Source organism: Herpailurus yagouaroundi, unplaced genomic scaffold (assembly GCF_014898765.1).
Source record: "Herpailurus yagouaroundi ecotype Mexico unplaced genomic scaffold, PumYag 181, whole genome shotgun sequence".
In the NCBI taxonomy this organism is placed as follows: domain Eukaryota; kingdom Metazoa; phylum Chordata; class Mammalia; order Carnivora; family Felidae; genus Herpailurus; species Herpailurus yagouaroundi.
In genome coordinates this window covers 23,415,931-23,441,058 of record NW_024412412.1, presented here as the reverse complement: position 1 = coordinate 23,441,058, position 25,128 = coordinate 23,415,931, and the positions used below count along the sequence as shown (strand labels likewise).

At 36.9% G+C, this 25,128-nt stretch overlaps 1 protein-coding gene across 2 annotated transcripts in view; it reads right to left on the bottom strand.

Annotated features, from left to right (window-relative positions):
* The window catches only part of SGCZ (sarcoglycan zeta), a 1,125,109-nt gene that overhangs the window by 809,742 nt on the left and 290,239 nt on the right, over positions 1 to 25,128 (bottom strand). Inside the window, exon 1 of one of the 2 annotated variants that reach the window (XM_040490103.1) lies at positions 16,460 to 17,434. The exons of the other annotated variant lie outside the window; for it this stretch is intronic. The gene's annotated coding sequence lies outside the window, so the exon portion shown is untranslated. Of the gene's footprint in view, positions 1 to 16,459; positions 17,435 to 25,128 lie in introns of those variants that run through there. 2 annotated transcript variants of the gene reach the window in all.

The following is a 25,128-nucleotide window of genomic DNA, read 5'->3' as shown; positions in this document are numbered from 1 at the left end:
CTGGCATAAGATGGCTATTTCTGCCTATTCCAACATCTATTATCAAAAAATGCTAAATAGTATTTAAACTAATATCCATCATATATACAACCAGGGGAAATAATAGCAAAGCCGGGGGTAAGAACAGTTTATTAATAAGAAAGTATCATTAATTAATGATTTTTAGAAAGGATAGTTTAGGAAAACATTATAATAGTTTGAACCATGTGATTTTTTTTAAGGTCAAAATCAAACAAATAGGGACCATTAGGAAAAATGTTTGGTTTGTTTCTTGCTGCTATATACTGTTTAAGTTAGGCCAACAAAGATTTTTAATTCAATTTTTAGTATCTTTTTGATGAGCTGATAGGAATAATTTATAACAATTATATATTTATATACTGTGGCAACTTAAATTACTTTTACCTAAGTTCCTGCATTGGTACTGAAAATGTTGTTTTGAAAGAACAATATGGTCATTATTTTGAAAATTAGAAGAAAAAAAGGTTTATTTCTTTAACAAATATTTACCTATTGGCCCTTGTGTAATAGTCACTGACCGAAAATATAGCAAAGTCCCTATGTGAAGCCACATTCTATCAGGTAACAGGATAAATAAAACACGTGAATGGGCAAGTTACACAGTTATGTCAAGGTTCACAGAACCTAAATGAAACTGTTAGCAAATATAAATATCAATCAAGTATATAAAGTTTCTGATATTCTGAAGTCCTAGAATTTTAATTACGCTTATATGAGACCAATAAGTGGTAATTTAATTTCAGACTACATTGTTTCATGGTCTCCAAATTTTTTTCTTCCTGATTAATCTTCTCTCCCTAATTATTCTGTAAGATACTGATGACACAGGCCACATATGTCATTTCTTCTGTCACAGCACCTGTAACAATGCTCAGCATAAAACAGGGACTCTAGTGACACAGATCGATTTTTCCAAAATTATTAAGGAGAGGTTTGAAAAATCATTTGTACCAAGTTGATTAAGTTTCTAATCTTGTTTATAGTATTAATCCATTCAGTTAATTATTTTCCTTGACTTTCAGCCCCCTCCTTCCATCAATTACGAGAATTCTCAATTAGTGGAGCCTAAATTAAAGAAGGCTTGTTGTATGTATCTACCTGTCCCCAAATCATTAATTGTTACTTTCTGAAGAATTAACCAAATCTACCCATCTACTCCCCAAAATGAATCCCTTTTATATGATTCCTTTAAAAATATTTTCCTTGATGTACAGTTCACTATCTACCAAACTAAGCAATTCCATTTTTTAATGTAATGTCTTTCTTCTATTGACTAAACCGGTCTCATTTAAATTTTGCTTGTTCTTTCTTTCAAAATCTGAAGAAATTACCTTAACTTCCCACATCTGGTTTCTCCATGCTAAACAGTCACAGGCTTTAGATTTATGTAATATCATTTTTCAGTAATCTTTGTAAAATAAGAAGATTACTAGGCTTTCTAAATTGTCACATAAATACTTTAGTTTGGGTTACTCTCTTTTGAATACCAGGTCAAATTTTGAATTGAGAAAATATGATGATTTTAATCAAAAGGCATAGTTTTAACTATTGAGCTAGCCTGATCCCCTCCTCCAAGTACTTTGGTTTGTCCACCGAGGGCTGATAAACATCCCTCAATTCTGTCACCTACAATCAACAATTCTCCATGTGTTGTTCTTTGTGTAAATATAGAGTGACACCTCATATTTTGGAAAGCATATTTCTATCAACCGCAAAAAACTGAATTGCACTTTCAATAACCATTTAGTTTTATTAACCATAATAGAGCTTGCACTCAGTTAATCCCTCTATAATACATGAGCTTCTATCAAGTAACTATATTCTCACCCTGTCCTTTAATCATCAGCTATATTATCTAAAGTGTTATAATTACTTTTCATCTTAGTTAAGTTAGTAAACTTAGGATTCTATTTAGTCTTTCAAGCTTGTATCATCTTCAAAACCAGTAATGTCTTTCATATACTCAATCAATGATAAGGATAACTCTTGGTTAAGGCAAGGCAGTATCTCTCCAATTTACGACAGTTTTCATCAACACACATTGGGATATACTCATTCAGCTGGTTAAAAGCCATTACACATTCCTCATATCACCATTTAATATATAAGATCATTAGGGAATGACTCTTGCCAAATTTGTCAAGTGTCAAGTGGGATGTCAAGTGTTTGTGACATCTCAAAACTTATTTTTAGTAAATTTATAATCTTAGAGTTTTCTTTCAGTGCATGCAAACCTTTAATAATCTCAAAATTTTGAAGGAGACTAATTTTTTAATAGCTGAATCTGGAGTTTTGGTCCATATTTTGTGAATCTATTGATAGATATTTCAGGATAGATGTTAACAGAAAGCATTGCTAAAATTGACACTGAGTTACTCCTTCCTATAGAGCACCTGCCCCATAATCTCCTTAACTTAATTGTTTTTTAATTAAATTTAACTTAATTTAATTAAGGGAGACAGGGAATACCAAGCAGACCATCCTGAGCCAAAATCAAGAGTTTGGATGCTCAACACACTGAGCCACCCAGGCACTGTAAATTTATTATTTTCTCTTATGATCTCTATTATTATGAAAGAGGATAATAATGATGTCATGATATGCCTGATAACTCATTTGAAAAATTATTTAGTTTGACATGTATTGTACTTTAATTACTAAAAACCAAATGGTATTTTTCACACCTAAAAATACAATAGATTCCAGAAGATATGTAAGTGTAAGCAATAACCTTAAGAGAGATGCAACAAATATATTCCGCGATCTATACCAGAACAATTATCTTCAAAGTCCCAACAATCAGATCACTGATTTGTTCATAACAACCTTAATATCATTATGATACCTAATATTAGATACTTTCTGCATATGTATTGGGTTGTGTTTTGTTTTGCTTTGAGGAGTGATGGGATAGAGATCATTTTACCTGTTTCATCAAACTAAAAGCATTCTGAATTCTCTGACACATTCCATGTTTATTTTATTTCCACCTTCTGAAAAGTAACACTGTGAGCAGAAAACAGCTCTAGACTACAGGAATAATTCAATTGTCAGTGGTCTCCATAGTGGCCATATCTGGTCAATTGGATCCTAATGGCTCACATCTCTAATCTACTACAGTCGACTACATCCCAACAAAAATCAGTGGATCCTGATGTACTGTTTCCCGTATCTCACGTTCCTGTGAGATATCCCGTATCTCACGTCCCCTCCCACATGAAAAGACAGAATCGAATCAACTCCTGGACACTAAGATATCCACTGAAAAAAAGAGTAGCTCCACACTAGAGACAGCATTTGGTAAACAAGACAAAACAAGAAAACAAAAAAACATAGCATGTTGTCACTCATATAATCTCTGGCAGTTAAACCTGGACTACCAATCACGTGAATTTAAGAATCAGATATAATAATTTTGATAATAAAATTTCAGAAATGATGAATATTTTTAAAAATATTTTATTTATTTTGAGAGAGAGAGAGAGGGGGAAAATGAGGAGGGCAGAGGGAGAGGGAGAGAGGGAGAGCGAGAGAGAAAAAGAGAATCTCAAGCAGGCTCCACACTGTCAGCGCAAAGACTGACACAGGGCTTGAACTCACCAACCGTAAGATCATGACCTGAGCCAAAAATCAAGAATCGGACGCTTAACTGACTGAACCACCCAGGCACCTCAATGATGAATACTTCTATGGAGAAATTTAACTTCACTTCTTACTACAAAACTGAAGTACTGCTTTACTGATTATATAGTTTGTTACAATGAGAATACATTTTGAAATATATACGTAAGACCATAAAGTATTAATGTTGCAAGTATTTTATGTGTGTACACATATTTTTGTACCTCCACCTTTCAATCTACCTGTTTCCATTTATTTCCTAAAAACTAATTAGGTTCAACAACTGAACATACTTTGTATCCTACATGGAAATTTGAATAAAACTTCAAAAAAATTAGTAGAAATTAATATGTAGTAGCATTTTACCTATATGTTAAAATGATAAAAAGACTGTTCAGAGATCAGAGGATTTTAAAATAGTGATATTATTGGGGGCACCCGGGTGTTTCAGTTGGTTAAGCATCTGACTTCGGCTCAGCATGATCTTACAGCTCCTGAGTTAAGTTAAAGCCCTGTGTCAGGCTCTGTGCCCACAGCTCAGAGCCTGGAGCCTGCTTCAGATTCTGTCTCCCCCTCCCTAGGTCTCTCCCCTGCTCATACTCTCTCAATCTCTCCCTCAAAAATAAATACACATTAAAAAAATTTTTTTAAATAATGATATTCTGGTCAACTATCACTTAAGTTGTTTCTTTATTTCCATATGCAAGGTAAACAGTAGCTGCGTTAGTGCTATGAATGCAACTATTTTAGACACATCATTTTTTTCTTGTTTAAAGACATTTAAGTAAAATGAATAAAGGATGAAAAGGATACAATGGTGGGTTTTTTAAATTTTTTTTTTTAATGTTTACATCTGAGACAAAGACAGAGCATGAGCGGGGGAGGGGCAGAGAGAGAGAGAGACACAGAAACAGGCTCCAGGCTCTGAGCTGTCAGCACAGAGCCCGACGCGGGGCTCTGACCCACAAACCGTGAGATCATGACCTGAGCCGAAGTCTGTCACTCAACCCTCAGAGCCACCCAGGTGCCCCTACAATGGTGTTTTAAATGATAAAGATGAATAGAGATAAAAGAGGAAAACATTTCTTTTCAAAGTCCTTCTCTGAAGATTATACACATTAGACACACGTCGCTATTGCTCTATTTAATGGTTTAAAAGCAAAGTTACAGTCTGTCATTTTCTTTATTTTTGGTTTTTTTTGTTTGTTTGTTTTTTGTTTTTAACGTATGTAAGATACCAAACATAAGGTTCCAAAGTGTGGTCTTCTAGATGGACAAAATTCCTGAAACGTCCTTTGGAAGAAAATAGAATCCATCTTACTTAGGCACAGGAATGATTTCCTATTACTGTAGCTGTGGGTTTAGAGCTATATATATTTAGAATATAGTTTACTCCCAAGGTTTAACTGTCATGAAACATTTTAAGTAAATGTACACCTCAAATAAGGACAAAATAATGTGGAATATAGTAATGATGTTTCCAAGTTGTCATAGTTACTTGTCAAGTAACGCTTCTAACTCATAGACCATGTCTGTCAGCAATGGAACAGCAGAGCAAAACTCTGAAAGTCACCATTCGCCTGAGAAGGGCAGGATAAAAATGTCAAAAATGATGGCATATATACAGATCTTGGCTGCATTTTGAAATACCGCTCTTTTGCCAGAATACAGAAGCTTCCAGATTTATTGAAAAATGAAATTTTGAGTTGAACATGACCTCAACAGGAATGAAATACATCTTTCTATCTCCTTGAAGAACTACCAACAGTGTCTCCTTGCATCAGATCTGCTTCCAATTCTTAACTGTGTTCCAAAAAGGAAAAAGACTAACACTACACAGTGAGAGAATAAATTGTATAGCTACCCACTTATTTAATCATTCTGGTTTGGTTTAGATTGGTAGTTTAGTTTGTTTGTTCTACTTAATAAACTTATTATGATAAATTTAACAATCACACTACCACAAATAAATATATTCAATGTGGTAGAGTGAAAAGCAGAAACAACGTGGGAAGGTATACATTTTGGCTAATATCTTTATAACTCATTTTCATTTAATTAAAAATAGAGAAATCTTATCCTAATTGTTCAGTGTATTTTTTAAAAATCAGGATTGCAATATTAATTAACAAACATATTGGTATGCCTTTAAAAATAAAATGTAATTATTTAATTAAAATAATTAATTAAATATTAGTTTAATTAATGCAGGAATGTGTAAAAAACACGTATTTATGTATCTTGTTATGATTTTAAATATCCAGACCAATATTATCTAAACTGCATGCTGAAAATATGGTCTTAGAAAAGATGGCCCTTGGTTAAATAAATTTGGGAAAACTACATTTGGGAAGATTCACAATTCACCTCCACATGTTGAAGGTTTTGAAATGTTTACGCTAAATCAACAATACTAGTTTAACCTTATTTTGTAATGTCTTTTTTCATAATAAATGCTCATCACATAGGCCTGAAAAGCTGACGGTTTCCCTAAAAGAACATACTGCGAAGTCTCCTTGACGAAAGTACGCACAAAGCCTGTCCTTCAGACAGAACTTCTTCCACCTTAGTGCTGCACATTTATTTTTGTCATGAAACTTAAGTAAAATCTATGTATGCATTCACTATGGTAAATTTTGCACGTGATGCATTTAATGACAGCACTACACTCATTAAAAAAATATTTGTACATAATAACAGGTCTCGGAAAAATATCAGTCAGAAATCAATGTGGGAAAATGGCAGCAGGCAGGAAAGGCAACAAAGATTTCTCTAATAATAGGTTTTCCAAAGGAAGTTGCTTAAAAGAAAAATCAATACAGCTCTCCAGTCATTAGAATGATAAAATTAAAGCTATCATGCTTCATAGCAGTCCCTAAGATAGCTGATTGTCATAAATGCATGAAGGGAAAAAGAATCACGTTTGTAGAATAAACAAAAATGTTCTAGCTTAGAGTATAATCATGAAATTCACGATGTCCCAGATTTATAGAGGTATGATAGACAATTTAAAAACTGCCTTAAAAAAAAAAAAAAAAGGCCTACAACTTGATGCTTCGGTATATGTATACACTGTGAAATAATTTCCTCAATAAAGCTAATAAACATACCCATCACCTCACATGGGAACCATCTTCTTTCGCACTTTTGTAATAGTAAGTATATAAAGTAGAAAAATACATGGGTGATCATCACTACAGTTACAAGAATGCATCCTTTTTAAAGGGTATGAGAGATTATTCAGAAATAAACACTTCTGAAGCATAAGTTTGGAGAAATTGTGTAACCTGTAATCATAAATATATGCAAACATATGTAACGTATGCACACACACATACTGTGAGTACATATACATGAAACGTGAATGCACTGGTGTCACAAACAAAAGCAAAATAAGGAGTCTGAGAGGCATGAAGGTCTTAGCTCCCATCTCTGTATCTATGCTAGCCTCTGCATCCCTCAGTTTTACCCCTAATTCCCTCTCACACTGGCAACTGTAGTTTCTTCGACTCAACCTTTGTCTACACTCCTGGTTAGGTCTGAAAGCTCTTATATCAGGTGAGTTTTCTCTGTCCACCAGCATTTCCTAGCCAGCTAAGAAATCTATTTGGCAAAAGCCTGGAAACAGATAACGTCCACTGAAAAATGCCTACATTGCCTACACGTCTATCAAGAGAGTTCCTTGAGTTACAGTACATAAATTCCAAGAATAATACCTGTCAGAATAATACTTTAAAATCTAAATGAGGAAACATACAAAGCAGAAGCATTGGAAATAATTTCTAACAGGTTCTTTCAAATGTTGTTCCAGGGGCGTCTCAGGGCTCTGTTGGCCAAGCGTCATGGGACTCTTGGTTTCGGCTTAGGTTACAGTCTCTTAAGCTTGACTTACAGGTCAAGCCCCTGTAGGGCTCAGTGCCAACAATGTGGAGCCCGCTTGGAATTTTCTCTCTCCCTCACTCTCTCTGCCCCTCCCCCACGTGTGCTCTTTCTCTCTCAAAATAAATAAACTTAAAAAAAAAAATGTTGTTCCAAAAATCTTACCCAACAAATAGGCAAAGGCAGAGGAAGACATTCTCCATGAATATTAGTAATTCCTTTGCATGCTTTTAAAAACCATATTATTCCTTTCAACACACCGGGACGTATTTTGGGAAACGCTGTTGTTATATTCACAATTTAGAAGATCTCACGTTACAGAAGTTGCTGCTTTAACTAAGAGCCAGCCCAGCAGCTCCCCAGATCATTGCTATTAGGTTGCTAACACTGCAGAACTTTTGCAAGTAAAAGGATTGGCAAGTGGCTTCATTTGGAATTAAGCATGACACATATTTGCTACATCTCATCTGTGGTTCTTACTGTAGTAAAGATATGTTTTTCAGCCAGCAAATGCTCTTTCATATCTATCTTATTGATCTTCCTGTTTTTTTCCACCCCCTTTCCTAAAGACAGTTCAAAGATTAAAAAAAAAAAAAAAAGTGTGGATATCTTCCCTAGCGTTAAAGGTGTACAAAGTTTACATACATCTAGATAAATGGCACCATATAAAAAATCTGAGTATCAAACCTTTGGGGGGAAAAACTGTATGTGTCTATCAGCTATTTACTTGAAAGACCGGGTACTCGAGAAATAAAATATATCTATCCTTACATTTCTAATAAATGTTAGCCATTTTAACATGTTTTTCAGTAAATTGATAAAGTAATGGTATTTAAAAGATTAGAGTTGTATTTAAAGTACAAGCTAAATATATATTAATATACTGTATACTTTGGTTTATAAAATAATAGTACTACCTATACAAGAATTAAAACCCTTTTTGCACAGTAAATATTTTAAAAATTAGTTTTTAAAAGTACACTCCATGACACTGGTAAATAGTAAACTTACAGATCAGATTTCTACCAAAAGTCTTTGATTTCTTATCTACTGCCTTAAGATTATAAAATACTTATAGTAATGGTCATCCTGTTTAGATAATATAGGTATAGCAGAGAGAAACAAGATTCAATACTCAAGAAAGCCAAAATTTTTGACACCCCAAATAGCAAACAATAACTTAGAGTGAATATTTGATAAAAGTCTTACCAGGACATAGATAGCATGGAAGAAAAGAGTGAAATAGTTCAAGAATAAGGTGAACAAGTAAGAAGATATTTTTCTCAACTCAACGTTTGCAGAAATGTGTAACTGTTACTGAGCCAGCCTATTTTTTCAAGTATGCCTCAAATTTACCAGTGACCTTACTACACTGTGCACTATATCTGGTATAAGGCAATACTCAATTATGGAAGATCTTATTTTGTAATCTATACGTAATATTTAACAAAACTTCCTTTAAAGGCAAACAAGCAATTTGACTTCATATTCTGTAGTTTTATAACTAAGATCCCATTCTGTGAGATGGCACCTTTTCTTCGTTTTACTTTGTCCATCTAAACATGAGCATAGTTTCTCTTTTTTGTACCCCCCTCCCCAAAATCATTATGGGTAACTAGTCCTGTACAAGTAGGTGGCATTAATCTATACTCATAAGTATGCAGGTACCTCAGAGTATTTGGTGGATTCATGTAACAACCAAGGCATAACTATTTTCAAAAGAATAGCATCTAGTCCTTCAATTATTTACAAACTTTGTTTTCTTAATTAATCTACTGCAGGTCTATGCATGATATCCTTACTCAGTATCAGAAAAAGCAGTGATACTCAAGGCATAGTGGGTGTATGACTTTCCATTAAGCAACATAATTTTGGGAGTAGTCAGATCTTTTCAGATGGACAGTTTGACTATACATCAGCTTCATTAGATAAAATAGGTCCTGGTGTGCTTAGCAGATACAGCTATTAGCTAATCAAGTATACATTGCCAAATAAATTTCTCTCTGCCTGAATTATCAGTCATAATTTATAGTTTCACTGCAATCTCATCATTATAATTAACTTTATTTAATGCTTTATTGACAAAAAGGATTTAAAAGAAAATGGTGAAAATTCCAAAAACAAGGTAGCCCTTAATTTAAGCATGAGATTTTCTTTTTGGTTGCATTATGATTATTCTTTTTTCCATTATAACTTTAACCAAGCAGAAGGAAAATTTATTGAAGGGATCTTGAATACCAAGTTCATTCCTAACTCAACGGTTCTTACAAAGTTTAATCAATAAAACTACTGAGCAAGAAAGACTGTCCAAATCATTTCTGGTAATGTAACATTAAGATTAGATTCTTTATTTGAATCTTCAATTCTTCCATTGGTTTAGACATTTCATGGTGATCTATTGATCCATGGCAAGCACCTCTTATTATAAATTGACCAACAAAATGCAGACTGTCAGTTCTGAGCTGTGTGTTAATAGATCACTAACTCTGCATCCTATTCCTCCTATATAAGGTTCTAGAACATTTACAACAGGGCTCAGCTGAAGGAAAAGTCAAGGCGAGATTACGTATTTGTAAATGTGTATTCTCGCCATGTGTATGCATTCTGACTGCATTTGAAAAGAACTACATGATTTTTTTGTCTTTTCTGTTTTATACCGTCTGTACTTTTCATTAGAGTAATGAAGAGGTGAGTGCAAAAAAATGGAACCATAATACAACCTATTTGCTTGGTTTTTCATATTTTAGGATGTTTTCAGTTCCATTATCTCTTGTTACTCTTACTGTATTTCTAAAGCATATGAGGGCAGTTAGTACTACGACTATTATTATTTCATTTAAATAGGAAAAACATATCCATAAAAGGAAACCAACAATGTTTTGCCCTCTTAGTGATATAGACAATATCAAAGCCTATCAAATTCTATTTAAAGTGATCGCCTGATTTTTTTACTTGATATTCAAGAAGATACTACACAGTCTTCATTAGGGAGAGAAGAAGTGAACATCTTCCTATTTTCTTCTTCCCAATTTTCTTTACTTGTCCTTCCTAGGGAGGACTTCACTGATTAAACTGTTGCATTTGAATTAAAGGTAGCAACAGAGTATCCATCACCATCCTCGTACCTCTCAACTTCATCCCACTTATTCCCAGATAAATCCTCAATTTCTGGATAGTGTATGTTAAGAAAACTTTTTCATTCATGAAGGACAAACACACTTACTAATTCTTATAGTCTCTTACAACACCACTTTTAAATAAAATGTATCATCTTTTAAACAAATTTTATATAACCGTTTTATTAATTCAAGAATCCTCTAATGAGGATATTCCTACTTAGAAATATGCAACACTCATTTGAAGTGTAGAGAAATTTGTATGTAAACAAGTGATAATAAAGTAGCTAAGTAAATGGAGTAATTCATTAAAATGGAAGCAACTCTGTATTTTACTTTCTCATAGACTTTTCTCTCACAGATTTTTGTCTGATTAAACGATAATCTTGATTTTTAATATATATTTAGGGAAAACTTCATTAGGGTTCTGGGGAGAGCATGCAGTCAGAACAACTTAGATGGGGTTTCTGACCCATCGATTTCTGTGGAGGCACAAAAAATCCGGATATTGGGACACCTGCGTGGTTCAGTCAGTTACGCGTCAGACTTCAGCTCAGGTCATGATCTCAGGGTCTGTGAGTTCCAGCCCTACATCTGGTTGTCTGCTGTCAGTCTGCTTCGGAATCTGTTTCCGCTCTTTGCTCCTCCCTCACTTTTGCACACTTGTTCTCTCTCAAAAATAAACATTAAAAAAAAAGAATATCCAGTTATCTCCAGAATTCGTTTTCCTCACTGTAAGAACTGTAACAATGACCGGCATACATTACAAATCATTGCCAAAAGTCAGCTAATGAATTTTTTAAAAATATTTTGAAAACTAAATTGGTACCTAAAAATGATTAATCAACCTGGAGGCAGCATATGTCTTGGTTAGTGGCAAGGACTCCAACGGCTGACTGAACACTTTCAAAACCTCTCCCCTGATGTCTAGCTCTGTGACCTTATGTAAGATTTTCATTTTTAAGGGCACCTGGGTGACTCGGTCGTTAAGTGTCCAAATCTTGGTTTTGGTTCAGGTCATGATCTCACGGTTCAGGAGTTTGAGCACCACACCGGGTTCTGTGCTGACAGTGTGGAGCCTGCTTGGGATATTCTTTCTCTTTCTCTCTCTCTCTCTCTCTCTCCCCCTTTCTCTCTGCCTCTCCCCAGCTCACTTGCTATCTCTCAAAATAAATAAATAAGCATTTTTTTTCATTTTTATGTATGTCATGGGAATAATAACAATACTCAGCTTTCATACTGTTAGTTTGATTCAAGTAATTAATATTTTTTAAGTTTATTTATTTTGAAAGAGAGAGAGCAGGGGAGGGGCAAAGAGAGAGGGAGAGAGAGAGAGAGGATCCCAAGCAGGCTCAGTACTGCCACTGCGGAGCCCAACTCAGGGCTCAAACCCATGAATCGTGAGATCATGACCTGAGCTGAAATTAATAGTCAAGACGCTTAACTGACTGAGCCACCCAGGTGCCTCAATGAATTATTATTTTAAAATTATTTAGAATATAATTTTTGTTGGTAACATTTGGTAATGCTGGTAATATTTATGTTTGTCAAATAAATAAAATGAACATAAGCCAGACATCAATTTTATATGTATTGTTCTTTGTACTCATCTCAGAGAACACACAAATAGAACTAGAAGAAACATAAAAGTCAACATAGAGACTGAACAATTAAGATCAACGAGTATTAACATTAACCCATGGTACATTTTAAAAGTAGTAATGTCTACAATTTATTACACATCTACAGTTAATCTTCTTGCTCTCCATAAATGTTATTGCTTAGACTCACCCATAATCATTCACATGGAGCTTACTTTCCCATTTTAAAAGTGTAGTAACTGGGGCGCCTGGGTGGCTCAGTCAGTTAAGCATCCGACTCAGGCTCAGGTCATGATCTCACAGTTCCTGAAACTGAGCCCTGCATTGGGCTCTGTGCTGACAACTCAGAGCCTGGAGCCTACCCTGGATTCTCTCTCTCTCTCTCTCTCTCTCTCTGCCCCTCCCCCACTCACACTCTGTCTCTGTCTTGCTCTCAATACTAAACAAACATTAAAACAAGAACAACAACAAAAAAAGAGTGTAGAAACTACCACCAGTAAAGGGTAGAAGACTCGCTGCTAATTATCTGGGCTCCTTTGGGTAAATGGTCTACTGCTTGAAAACTGAATGAACTAAATAGTAACTTGGAGTGCATGCTAAGCTTATGACTTTTTGGGTAGAGTTGGGATTATTGCCTATGAGACCAGGCTATCGGACACTCAGGAGCAGAGCTTCAAATGTTAATAATAACCCAAACTGAAAAGGTGCTATAACAAGATTTGAAAGTGGCACTTAATGATTCCTGGATCACATGCCAGCAAATCTGTCACTCCAGATATCACTGTCTACATTATAGGAAAAACTGGACAACCTTGTCCAAATGTACTGCTTTTACCAAGTTCTCAAGCACTTACAAAGTGTAATTACAGAAAGAAATATCCAGTGGAGGTAAGATAATGAATAAGTTAGTCAACTAAACATACCTCCAGTTTTTAAAAAATAATTGGGAGAAAAGCAATAGAAAGCATTCTACTCTGAGGAACAAGCCAAAGACATTCTTAAGGAGAAACAGACAAAGATAATGGCTAAAGAGGATATCTCCCAAAAAAAGCAACTCCAACCAACCACTGGTATGCTCAAAGTTTAAGCAACAGTGGCCACAATTTGCTTCCAGAGGAATTTCACTAGTCCCTGACATCCTTTTACGGATGGAAACTTTGCGACAATCAACCAATTGAACAACTGCTATAACGATGACTTTGTGTTCCTCTTTCATACATTTTGTTACAATTTAATAAAAGATTACATTCTGTAGGGGTCCAAATATGTTCAACCAATGAAGGGCCTTTAGAAATGTAAAGAACAGACTAAACAACAGAAACCCTAGATTAAAAAATAAAACTGAAAATGGCAATTTGCATCGTTTTTACATACCCAAGAAATAGTAACCCATGAAAACACACTTGATGCGACATTCTAGTGTAATGGAATGGTTCTGGTGGTTTCAGAGAGTTCAAATCACCTGTCATTTATCTGAATACCCTTGATTTTATTTTCCTTCCCACCACAACATTGATGGAACTTGAAGCCATGCCAAATCTTGCTCATCCCTGCTTTGGCTGCTTTATTTCAACTATCCCTTGGTCAGCTTCAGACCCCGGGGAACCAGCTGAGGAAGACATGACGCGGGAGCAGCTAGAGAAATACCACAAAAAGCATGAAAAGGCCGCTTACAACTAACCTTTGTAACGACACTGTTACTGGGCTAGGCAATTAGTCTTGTGCTCACCATTTCTTAAAAAATATGTTTGATATAGAAAGATTAAATAAAGATGGTCTTGGGGTGCCTGGTGGCTCAGTCAGTCAAGCATCTGCCTCTTGATTTCGGCTCAGGTCATGACGCACAGTTCATGGGTTCGAGCCCCACATTGGGCTCTACACTGATTCTGTGTCTCTCTCTGCCTCTCCTGCTGCCCACTTGTGCACACTCTCTTTTTCTCAAAAAATAAATAACCTAAAAAAATTATATTTAAAAATAAATAAAGATGGTCTTTAAGGAATAATGCTTTCAAATTTAAAATATAACTCATTCCCTCATTTGTTGCAGAATAAACATTTTTTGCTAAATTAATATTATTTGACAAATAGTGATTCAAGTGGATATAGGTTATATAATTCTAAAGGATACTCCCTGATTCCCAAAATAAGATGCTTGCACCCTCATATTCAGAATCATGAATACAAAAACACACGTGGAAGAGTTTACTTCACTAGACACTAGGAACATAAAACAATGTAAGATATCATGCTCATCTTTTAAATGTTTTTTTAATGTTTATTTATTTTTGAGACAGAGACAGAATGCAAATGGGTTAGGGGCAGAGAGAGAGGGAGACACAGAATCCGAAGCAGCTCAAGGGTCCGAGCTGTCACAGAGCCGGACGCAGGGCTCGAACCCCCAAACTGTGAGAGCATGACCTGAGCCAAAGTTGGACGCTCAACTGACCGAGCCACGGAGGCGCCCCAATCATCCTCATCTTTTACGGCATCAAGTATTTTGCATATATTTAAAGACAAAATAACAACTCAAGGCAACATGTATATATTACATGTGTGGAAGAAAGAAAGGGTCCCTAAGAGGGCAAAATTAAAGACCTAATTGCCAAGATTCCGGAGGGCGGGTCAATAAAGAACCTTGGAAAAAAGCTGTCTTACATAGACTTCCCTATTTTAAACTCAACCACAGAGGAAGAGACCCAAAATTTCCATCAATTTCTAACAATGAATTAATTTTACAATTTCCATTTAGACTTACACACATTGTTACATTCTTGTCTTTCAAGTGGATTTAAGGCCTTTCAAGTGAAATAATATATCTTTTTCTGAACTAGAATTTTAAAATCTGCCTGTCTTTGAAGGACCATTTTCTGGCAGAAAATTATAAATTCAAGTGAAACTATTGTGTAACTTCAGAGCAGTGGTTTGGGCAGTCTGCTTTCACAGCACTGATTCCCAGAAGAATCTATTCTAGACACCCTCTAAGGCCACCTTGATTGGATGGAATGGTTGCCATTATCTACTGTGATATTTCTAACAGAAAATTTAAAATTTCCCAATTCAGTATATTTTTACCAAAAATGTGTATATTTCACTTCCCTAATTTTCAGAAAAAAAAGGAGATGAACCTTTCTGGATGTGTGCCCAGAAGCAGTGAGATAACAGAATTGGATGTGTGAAGGCAGAATATAAACATGGTCATAGTTAAAAAGACTAAAATTATTCTCATAGTATTTGCTCTTCATATGGAATTTTTCTACAGCTACAACACAGCAGGTCATCAGCAGAGTGAAAAAAGTTGATTCCTTTAGGATACTGTGCAAAATCCCCAGGAGGCCATTTATTAATTGTGCTCCGTTTGATGTATTAAAAAAAAATCACTTCGAGATCCCTTCTCTACTTCACTGTATCTAGGATGGAATTTAAAGGCAATGTGCAATTTCATACCCGATGGAAATAGAAAGTTATAAATTATGTCACCAAAACAATTGCTACTGATCACGCAAAAGTTCAGTCTCTGCCATAAACTTGCAGGTTCCTGTAGGTTTTTTGTTTTGTTTTCATTCGTGTTTTCAAATTTTATTTTATACTCAATACAGCTAGTGATATTGCTACAATGAAATCTAAAAATGGAATTAGAAACTTCAGTATGGGGACCCACTCGGAACCCCGGAGTCAATAGGACAATGTTTTAAGGTGAAGACATTGGAGATTCAACACATGCAGAAAGAAGCCTTTCAGAGCTTCCCTTATCTGAACAGAAGGAGCCACTTCTAGAAAATGCAGCTGCCATGAATTACTGCTAGGAGACAAACCAAGGGTAAACCTAACAGCAATCTGGGGGCAGGGGTGGAGACCAGTTGCACCTACACAAACAAACATCACCACAAAGTTTAGCTCCCGTTGTTCTTCTAAAAACCCATTACCTTTCCTAAAGAAACGGGCAGAGAGAGAGAGAGGGAGACACAGAACCTGAAGCAGGGCTCGGATTCAGGAACTGTGAGATCATGACCTGAGCTGAAGTCAGGCGCTTAACTGACGGAGCTACCCAGGTGCCCCTCGTTTTATTTATTTATTTATTTTTTTAATGTCCTCCCTCAGTTTAATTCGCAGGCCCACACTCCCCAACCTAAGAGGGTGGAGGAAACGCTTCTCCTCCCAGACAACAGAAAGCAAGGCATGGAAATAACATTTCAAATATCAGATAGGGTCAAGTTAACTCACCAATCAGGACCCACGAAATGGAGGCCTTGCCAGGGGCCTGGCTCACGTCACAAATCTAAACTCCAGTCAGCGGCCCCCGCAAACAAACGTGTGTCAGGAGAGCTAACACGCGTCAATCACCGTTCTCCAGCTCAGAGCTCGCGAGATTACCTGACGCTAGAAAACACGGCCAGCCGGCCTTGTAGGGAAATCCCTGACCTCCATGCCCTGTCTCCGCCTTGCCTCTTCTAAGACTCTAGAAACCAACCCCAAGCTTGCCCCCAAATCCCTGGGGGAGAGTGCGCCGCGGTGTGGAAGGTACCACATCCGCCCGCTCCCCCACCCAATCCGGGGGCTGTTTTCCCTGAATAAAGGGACATCAAACTCGTTACTGACTTGCCTGTTTCGTCACCTGGCAGTGCTGGCGACAAGATGGCACTGGAGGCCGCTGCTGAAGATTCAGGAAGGGCCCCGGCCTCCCCGCAGTCTCGCCGAGAAGGCGCGCAGCTCCTTTTGCCTTCCGCCTTCTTGGAATTTATCTTAACTTCTTCCAGCTGGATTCCGCCTTCTTGGAATTTATCTTAACTCCTTCCAGGTGGAAACCTGGGGCGGGAGAGTCTCCAGGTGTTTCCAGTGAGGCTTAGTGGGCCTGAACGCGTGTGTTTGCGGCCCACCCCATCAGCAAGGTAGCATCTCAGGGGGGCCTTGAGGGGCCCAGGAACAGTGCCCTGGCAGCCAGAAACAGTAAGTCTGGTGGAATTAAAGAGGGTAGTTTCAATATGGGAAAATCGTGGCTAAGCCTCAGTCCAAGAAAGCAAGATGTTAGTGTTAGGGGACTCAGAAGCCTGGAGGTAAATCCACAGCTTAAACCACGGGGGGCCTTGGGGAAATGAATTACGACAAGAAATTCCATCAAAATCTAAGCGCAAGTTAGGCTATTAAAAGCCACCAAGGCTTCTGCCACTGTGAAGAAACTCTTGTGAACAGAATAAAAAAATAAACAGAATAAATAAACAGATAAATGTAGGAAAAAGAAGATAAAAACAGAGAGGGTGGCAAACCATAACGGACTCTTAAATACAGAGAACAAAGTTTGCTGGGGGGAGGGGGGCACTTGTTTGTAAGTGATGTTGTATGTAAGTGTTGTATGTAAGTGTTGTATGTAAGTGATGAATCACTGGATTCTATTCCTGAAACCAATACTATACTCTATGTTAACTAACTTGAATTTAAATAAATTGCAAAAACAAAAGAGGGGGAGGGGGAGGCACCTGGGTGGCTCAGTCAGTTAAGCATCTGACTCTTGATCACATCTCAGGTCATGATCTCACAGTTCCTGAGTTTCAGCCCTGCACTGGACTCTGGGCTGGAGGCCCGGAGCCTTTGTGGGATTCTGTGTCTCCGTCTCTGTCTCTCTGACCCTCCCCCACTCTTATGCATGCTCTCTCTCTCTCTCTCAAAATAAATAAACTTAAAAAAATAAATAACACAGAAAAAGAAAATAAAGGAATAATAGAAATAGTGCTAATGAGAATCTTAGAAGCCAAAGGGGCAGGATTGGTGGGCACAGATGGACAATGGAACAACACTGTTAGGAGTCGCCACTTTGTCATTTGATAGATATAAAGGGTGTTAGAAAATATTAATTTAGCTTCATGACAAGCTGATAAAATACAGGAAATTTTCAACATTTCCCTTTGTGGGCCTGCTTCTGGGCTCCCTGGGAAGCTATCCGTTCGCATTTACCAAGCTCAAAATTACTCTACAAAGCCTCAAAGCATGGGTTCTATTTCTGCCCCAAGCACACGTTGCACATCTGTTCTGTTAAAATAAATAACTAAATAACCCAAAAGGAGCATTCCATACATAAAGATAAGAAAAAGAAAAAAACAAAACCAAAAAACTCCCTGGTTCCCATAAGATTAAAGTAATAGAGCCTTGCACATACTAAAAACAAGATGAAGTCTGTAACTTTCTGAAATGTCCTTCATCATGATAATTTGTAACTCTTTATGTTTAAAAAAAAAAAAAAAACATATATAGCCCTGCACCAAATGTTTCTTCCCTGGAGCGTACTCTCTTCTTTGTGAAGATTGTGTATCCTGGGCAACAGTCCTCACTTGGGCTCAAATAAAACTTGTCTCTTCTTTTAAAAGGTTTGTTCATTTTGTGTTGACAAACCAAAAATCTATCATGAGTTCCATATATTTTGGTATTCTTTAAGGAAGATAATTCAACTAATGAAGATTAGGTGCAAAAAAAAAAAAACCCCAAAAACAAAAAACAAAGCAAAAAGCAAAAAGCACACCATCAAATTTACATAAAACAAAGATTTATCCATAGATTTCTAGATTCTTTTTTTCTAGATTCTTTAACGAAGAAAAAAAATAATGGTCAGAGTAGGGATATGTTTGTTAGGGACAATATTTAGCATTTATTTTATATAAATAAACTTCAGGAAGAATAATCAAATGAATAAGATTCTCAAATCTTTCTCAACATAGTAAATTGAATTTGAAGCTAAAAATCCTAATATGTTAAAACCTTAATTTGTTAAAGATTTGTTATTATTATTGTATTACGTTTATTTCAAGTATATTCTCTAACATCTTTATCTAAAAATTTGAAATACTTCCTGTACTGTTGCAGTTAAATCTAAAATTTTATTTTCTTATTTAGTATATGTGTATACCCACACAATATTAACATGGTCTTTATTGATCAGTAGCAAAGACAACATTCTTTCTTGATAGAACATTAATTCACATGACGTTTCTTTTTGTTTTAATTTCTTAACATCAGTAATTTACTGCACTCACGACATGAGAATTCCAGCTTTAAAAAAAAGAGAGAGAATTGCATGTTAAGAGTTTTGTCCTTTACTTTCATGTACCAGGAATGAAAATGTTTTAAGAACTGACCCAGCAGACAGAGCAATTTATAAAAAGATGTTTCTCAAAGGTTAACTCTTTCTTCTCAAGAAAATGCATGCCTATAAATATATGGACAGAAATGGCCGAGGATGACAGCTTCCCTAAGGTTGCTTGAAAAGACAAGAAAGCCCTTAAAGAACCCTGCTGTTCCTGGCGTAAAGTGGCAACATTCCTGGTCCAGGCCCAGCAAAGCTGCCACTCTTCCAGGTTTTGGTTTGGCTTTACTTTTCCGTTGCTGTCTCAGATGGACAGAAAAAGCACAAGTCAATCAGCACCACGGTCTTTGATTCCTCTGAGCACTGGAGAAGGGGCAGGAGGCCCAATGACAGTGGATACCTTAGGACATAAGGAAAAAAAAAAGGAAAAAGGGAAGCGTACTTATTTTGGACAGGATAATTACAACAGAGCAGAGATGGTTTCTTTAACAGTGTTGAACAGCAAGGATCTGTTTGCAAGTAGATAGCTGAAGTGCAGATTATCTCAGTGGGCCTGAAGTTAATTGTATGAAAAATGTAGATGAATTCACAAAAGGGAAAATATAAATCATGATTGATGTATGGGACAATCACTATGAAGAACACTGGTCATTAAATTCAAACTTTGAAACATTTCATATTTCAGCAACATAGATATTAAATTTTAACAGCATTTACATGCTCGTTTACTACTTTATAAGTCAAATTCCAGCCAATTTTAAAGAAAATAAGTACACAATAATAAATGGTTATAAGAAAGAATTTTGTCATCATGTTTCACTTACACAAATTATACCTAATCCACGTTTTTAAAATAAATTGTATTGATAAGGTAAATATATATAGAACTATTAACATTAAAAACTTTCTTCTTTGACTTTGATAAGTTTTGGAGGCTCTAAGTAAGCATCATCATCATCATCAACATGAAAACTTACTGGAGCATACACATTTATCATCTAAGTATCTCATATGCACTGATTTTCTTTGGAAGGGGTGCATGGGGGAGGTTCCCAGCTTTATTGAGGTATAATTGACAAGTTGTACAATGTGATATTTTGATATATGCGTACATTGTGAAAATGATTGTCACAGTGAAGCTAATTAACTTTTTTTTTAATTTGAGTACAGCTTACACAGTAACGTTAGTTTCAGGTGTACAACTTAGTTCTTTTGTTTTAATGTTTATTTTTATTTTGAGAGAGAGAGAGAGTGCAGGAGGTGGGCAGAGAGAGAGGGAGACAGAGGATCTGAAGCAGGCTCCACGCTGTTAGCACAGAGCCCAATACAGGGCTCACACTCATGAACCATGAGATCATGACCTGAGCCAAAATCAAGAGTCACTCGCTCAACCAACTAAGCACCAGGTGCCCCTATACTTAGTTCACAATTCTAAACAAATGTTAGAATGATACCATGTTTTGCTGTCCTGGTTTGTTAGGACTGCTGTATGAACTCAGTTGATGTGGTTTTTGTTTTTTGTTTTTTGTTTTTTTTTAATTTACATCCAAATTAGTTAGCATATAGTGCAACAATGATTTCAGGAGTAGATTCCTTAATGCCCCTTACCCATTTAGCCCATCCCCCCTCCCACAAGCCCTCCAGCAATGCTCGGTTTGTTCTCCATATTTCTGAGTCTCTTCTGTTTTGTCCCCCTCTCTGTTTTTATATTATTTTTGTTTGCCTTCCCTTATGTTCATCTGTTTTGTCTCTTTGCAGTCCTGGTTTGTTAGGACTGCTGTATGAATTCAGTTGATGTTTTAATTTTGAGAGAACTGAGCATCAAAGGGATTTCCTTAAATTTCCAGAATGTCAGTCCAATGAACATACCATATAGTCTCTCAGTATCCACTACATTAAAAGAATTTTTTTTTTAATTTACTGTTATTTATTTTGAGAGAAAGAGAGTGAGCAGGGGAGGGACAGAGAGAGAGGGAGACAGAATCCCAAGTAGGCCTGGAGCTGTCAGCACAGAGCCCCACATGGGGCTTGAACTCACCAACAGCAAGATCATGACCTGAGCTGAAATCAAGAGTCCAACACCCAAATGACTGAACCAACCAGGCCCCCTCACTACATTTTTTACAGGAAACTTAAATTAATTTTAACATATACCATATTAAAGTGCTGGGTTCTTAAACTCAAAAATATATAAATAAAATCCACCTTTCAAGCTGTTTAGTATATTAATACAAAAGACAGAGCAAGAATAAAGAATGGAGGAGGAGAGGAATAACAAAGAAAAAAGAAAGAATGGAATATAGAAGAAAGGCAGGAAGGAGAGCATGGGAAGGTAAAGATCCAAATATTTATTTGGGAAAACCATTGAAATCTACTAGGCATTTATCTTTTTAAAACATTAGCATATTGAGAAAAGGAAAAAATATATAAGATTTAATAGCAAAAATGAGGTAACATTGTCCTGCTTTATTAAGGGGTTAAATTTCCACTCTGACTCAGGGCACCTGGGTGGCTCAGTCAGTTAAGCATCTGACTTTAACTCAGGTCATGATCTCGCAGTCTGTGAGTTCAAGGCCCACATTGGGCTTTGTGCTAACAGCTCAGAGCCTGGAACCTGCTTCAGATTCTTTGTCTCCCTCTCTCTGTCTCTGCCCCTCCCCTGCTCACACTCTGTCTCCCTCTCTTCCTCAAAAATACATAAACATTAAAAATAATAATAAATAAATAAATAAATAAATAAATCCCACTCTGACTCCATGTGTCTTGTGTTAAGAGTGAATACAAATAATGCCAGGATTTTCCCACACATAATAGAGAAACAGCTGCCATGGAGTTCAATCATCCTCATTAGTACACATTCGATGACTCTGGAATATCCCAAGAGCCTGAATGTTGCTGACTAATGTCCCATCACAGTCAATCCTTCTGGCCTCAGTTGACCTTCAGAGACTTGATTGCTTGCTGGCATCTGCCAGATGTCTCTGCCTTCGTCTGGTTTCAGGTCATGGTCCCTCCTGACTGGCTGTCACAGTACCAGCCAGGTCATGTGAAAATACTTTATGAAGCCCAAGATGTTTCACATAAATTTATCTCTTGGCTAGATTCTTCCAAGGATTAAGCAAATCAATATCAGTGACATCATTCTAGTTGAAAACTATATCAAATATTTAAAACTGAATATTGGCATATGGCTTGTAGTTATTATGATCATGTCCTAGAATTTCTAATTAAATCTCAAAGGCAAATATTCTGGCCTATGTTCTTTTCTTATTTTTTTTTTTAATTTTCTTTTTTTTCAACGTTTATTCATTTTTGGGACAGAGAGAGAGACAGAGCATGAACGGGGGAGGGGCAGAGAAAGAGGGAGACACAGAATCAGAAGCAGGCTCCAGGCTCTGAGCCATCAGCCCAGAGCCTAACGCGGGGCTCGAACTCACGGACCACGAGACCGTGACCTGGCTGAAGTCAGACGCTTAACCGACTGCGCCACCCAGGCGCCCCTGGCCTATGTTCTTTTCAATATGCCTATGCTCAGTGAGAAAAGTGTGGTAACTCTTCTCATATCCTACATAGTTCTAAACTAATTGATGACATGAAGGTAAAAAGTAAAGTAAAATGAGACAAAGGGGGACAAAAATAAAACAAAACAGAAACTATTTGAAGGGAATGGAAGAAATATATGGTACCAGACATAAAAGATTTGCAGATTATTAAAATTTTATCTCTGAATTCGGTTTTAGGTGTATGCTAATTAAGTTTAAAAATGAAAACCGTGGGGCACCTGGGTGGCTCAGTTGGTTAAGCATCTGACTCCAGCTCAGGTCAAGATCTCATGGTTCCTCAGTTCGAGCCCCGCATCAGGCTCTGTGCTGACAGCTCAGGGCCTGGAGCCTGCGGCAGATTCTGTGTCTCCCTCTCTCTCTGCCCCTCCCTCACTTGCGCTTTGCCTGTCTCTCTCTCTCTCTCAAAATTAAATAAATATTATAAAAATTTTAAAAAAGAAAACTAATTGGTTTGCATAGTTTTAATTTTATTAAATTTTTGTGGAAATCATATTGTTTGGGTCCTCACGGGCACAAAAATATTTCACTGTATCTTAGAGACAAAATTATTAGTCAAACTGACAACTGACAGTTTTTCAAAAAAGAATTACTATAGGAGCACCTGGGCAGGCTCAATGGGTTAATAATCTGCCTTCAGCTCACGTCATAATCTCACACACAATCTGTGAGTTCAAGTCCCACATTGAGCTCTCTGCTGTCAGCACGGAGTCCACTTCAGATCCTCTGTCCCCTTCTCTCTCTGCCCCTCCCCCGCTCATGTTTTCTCCTCCCCCCCTCAAAAATAAATAAATAGAATAGAATAGAATTACTATAAGTACTAAAGAGATAATTTTGAAGATGTTTTTCCATGTAGGACTTGTGATAACATACAATATGTTTTCTTCCTATAGATCTAATTTAATGTAGAAAATAATGTGTAATTTGAATGGAGATGAATGGATGGCTAACATACCCATCTCTCAGATATTAAATTTTGTCAAAAATAAAAGGCCTTTCTTTGACAGGAGCTTCATTACATTTAATTCTTGATCGCATTCTTAAAAGTGCCCCTCACGTAGACACTGTGCCACTATGTCTAAAGTGAGAGGCGTATGCCCCTAGGAGAGGGGAAGAGAAGGCACACACCACCAGTCTGTGGCCCCAGCGGTGGGCTGGGGGCAGACATCAGGGCTGACTGCGGCCCCGCCCACCAACTCCAGTTATACATCACAGCAAGGGGAAGTGCCCTGCAGGTCTGCACCACTCCAGGGACTATCCAAAATGACGAAACGGAAGAATTCCCCTCAAAAGAATCTCCAGGAAATAACAACAACTAATGAACTGATCAAAAAGGATTTAAATGATATAACAGAAAGTGACTTTAGAATAATAGTCATAAAATTAATCGCTGGGCTTGAAAACAGTATAGAGGACAGCAGAGAATCTATTGCTACAGAGATCAAGGGACTAAGGAATAGTCAGGAGGAGGAGAAAAACGCTATAAACGAGATGCAAAATAAAATGGAAATGACCACGGCTCGGACTGAAGAGGCAGAGGAGAGAAAGGTGAACTAGAAGATAAAATTATGGAAAAAGAGGAACCTGAGAAAAAGAGAGATAAAAAAATCCAGGAGTGTGAGGGGAAAATTAGAGAACTAAGTGATGCACTAAAAACAAATACTATACGCATAATTGGTATCCCAGAGGAGGAAGAGAGAGGGAAAGGTGCTGAAGGGGTACTTGAAGAAATCATGGCTGAGAACTTCCCTGAACTGGGGAAGAAAAAAGGCATTGAAATCCAAGAGGCACAGAGAACTCCCTTCAGACGTAACTTGAATCGATCTTCTGCACGACATATCATAGTGAAACTGGCAAAATACAAGGATAAAGAGAAAATTCTGAAAGCAGCGAGGGATAAATGTGCCCTAACATATAAAGGGAGACCTATAAGAGTGCTGACTGATCTCTCTTTTGAAACTTGGCAGGCCAGAAAGGATTGGCACGAGATCTTCAATGTGATGAACAGAAAAAATATGCAGCCGAGAATCCTTTATCCAGCAAGTCTGTCATTTAGAATAGAAGGAGAGATAAATGTCTTCCCAAACAAACAAAAACTGAAGGAATTAATCACCACTAAACCAGCCCTACAAGAGATCCTAAGGGGGACCCTGTAAGACAAAGTACCAGAGACATCACTACAGGCATGAAACCTACAGACATCACAATAACTCTAAACCCATATCTTTCTATAATAATACTGAATGTAAAAGGACTAAATG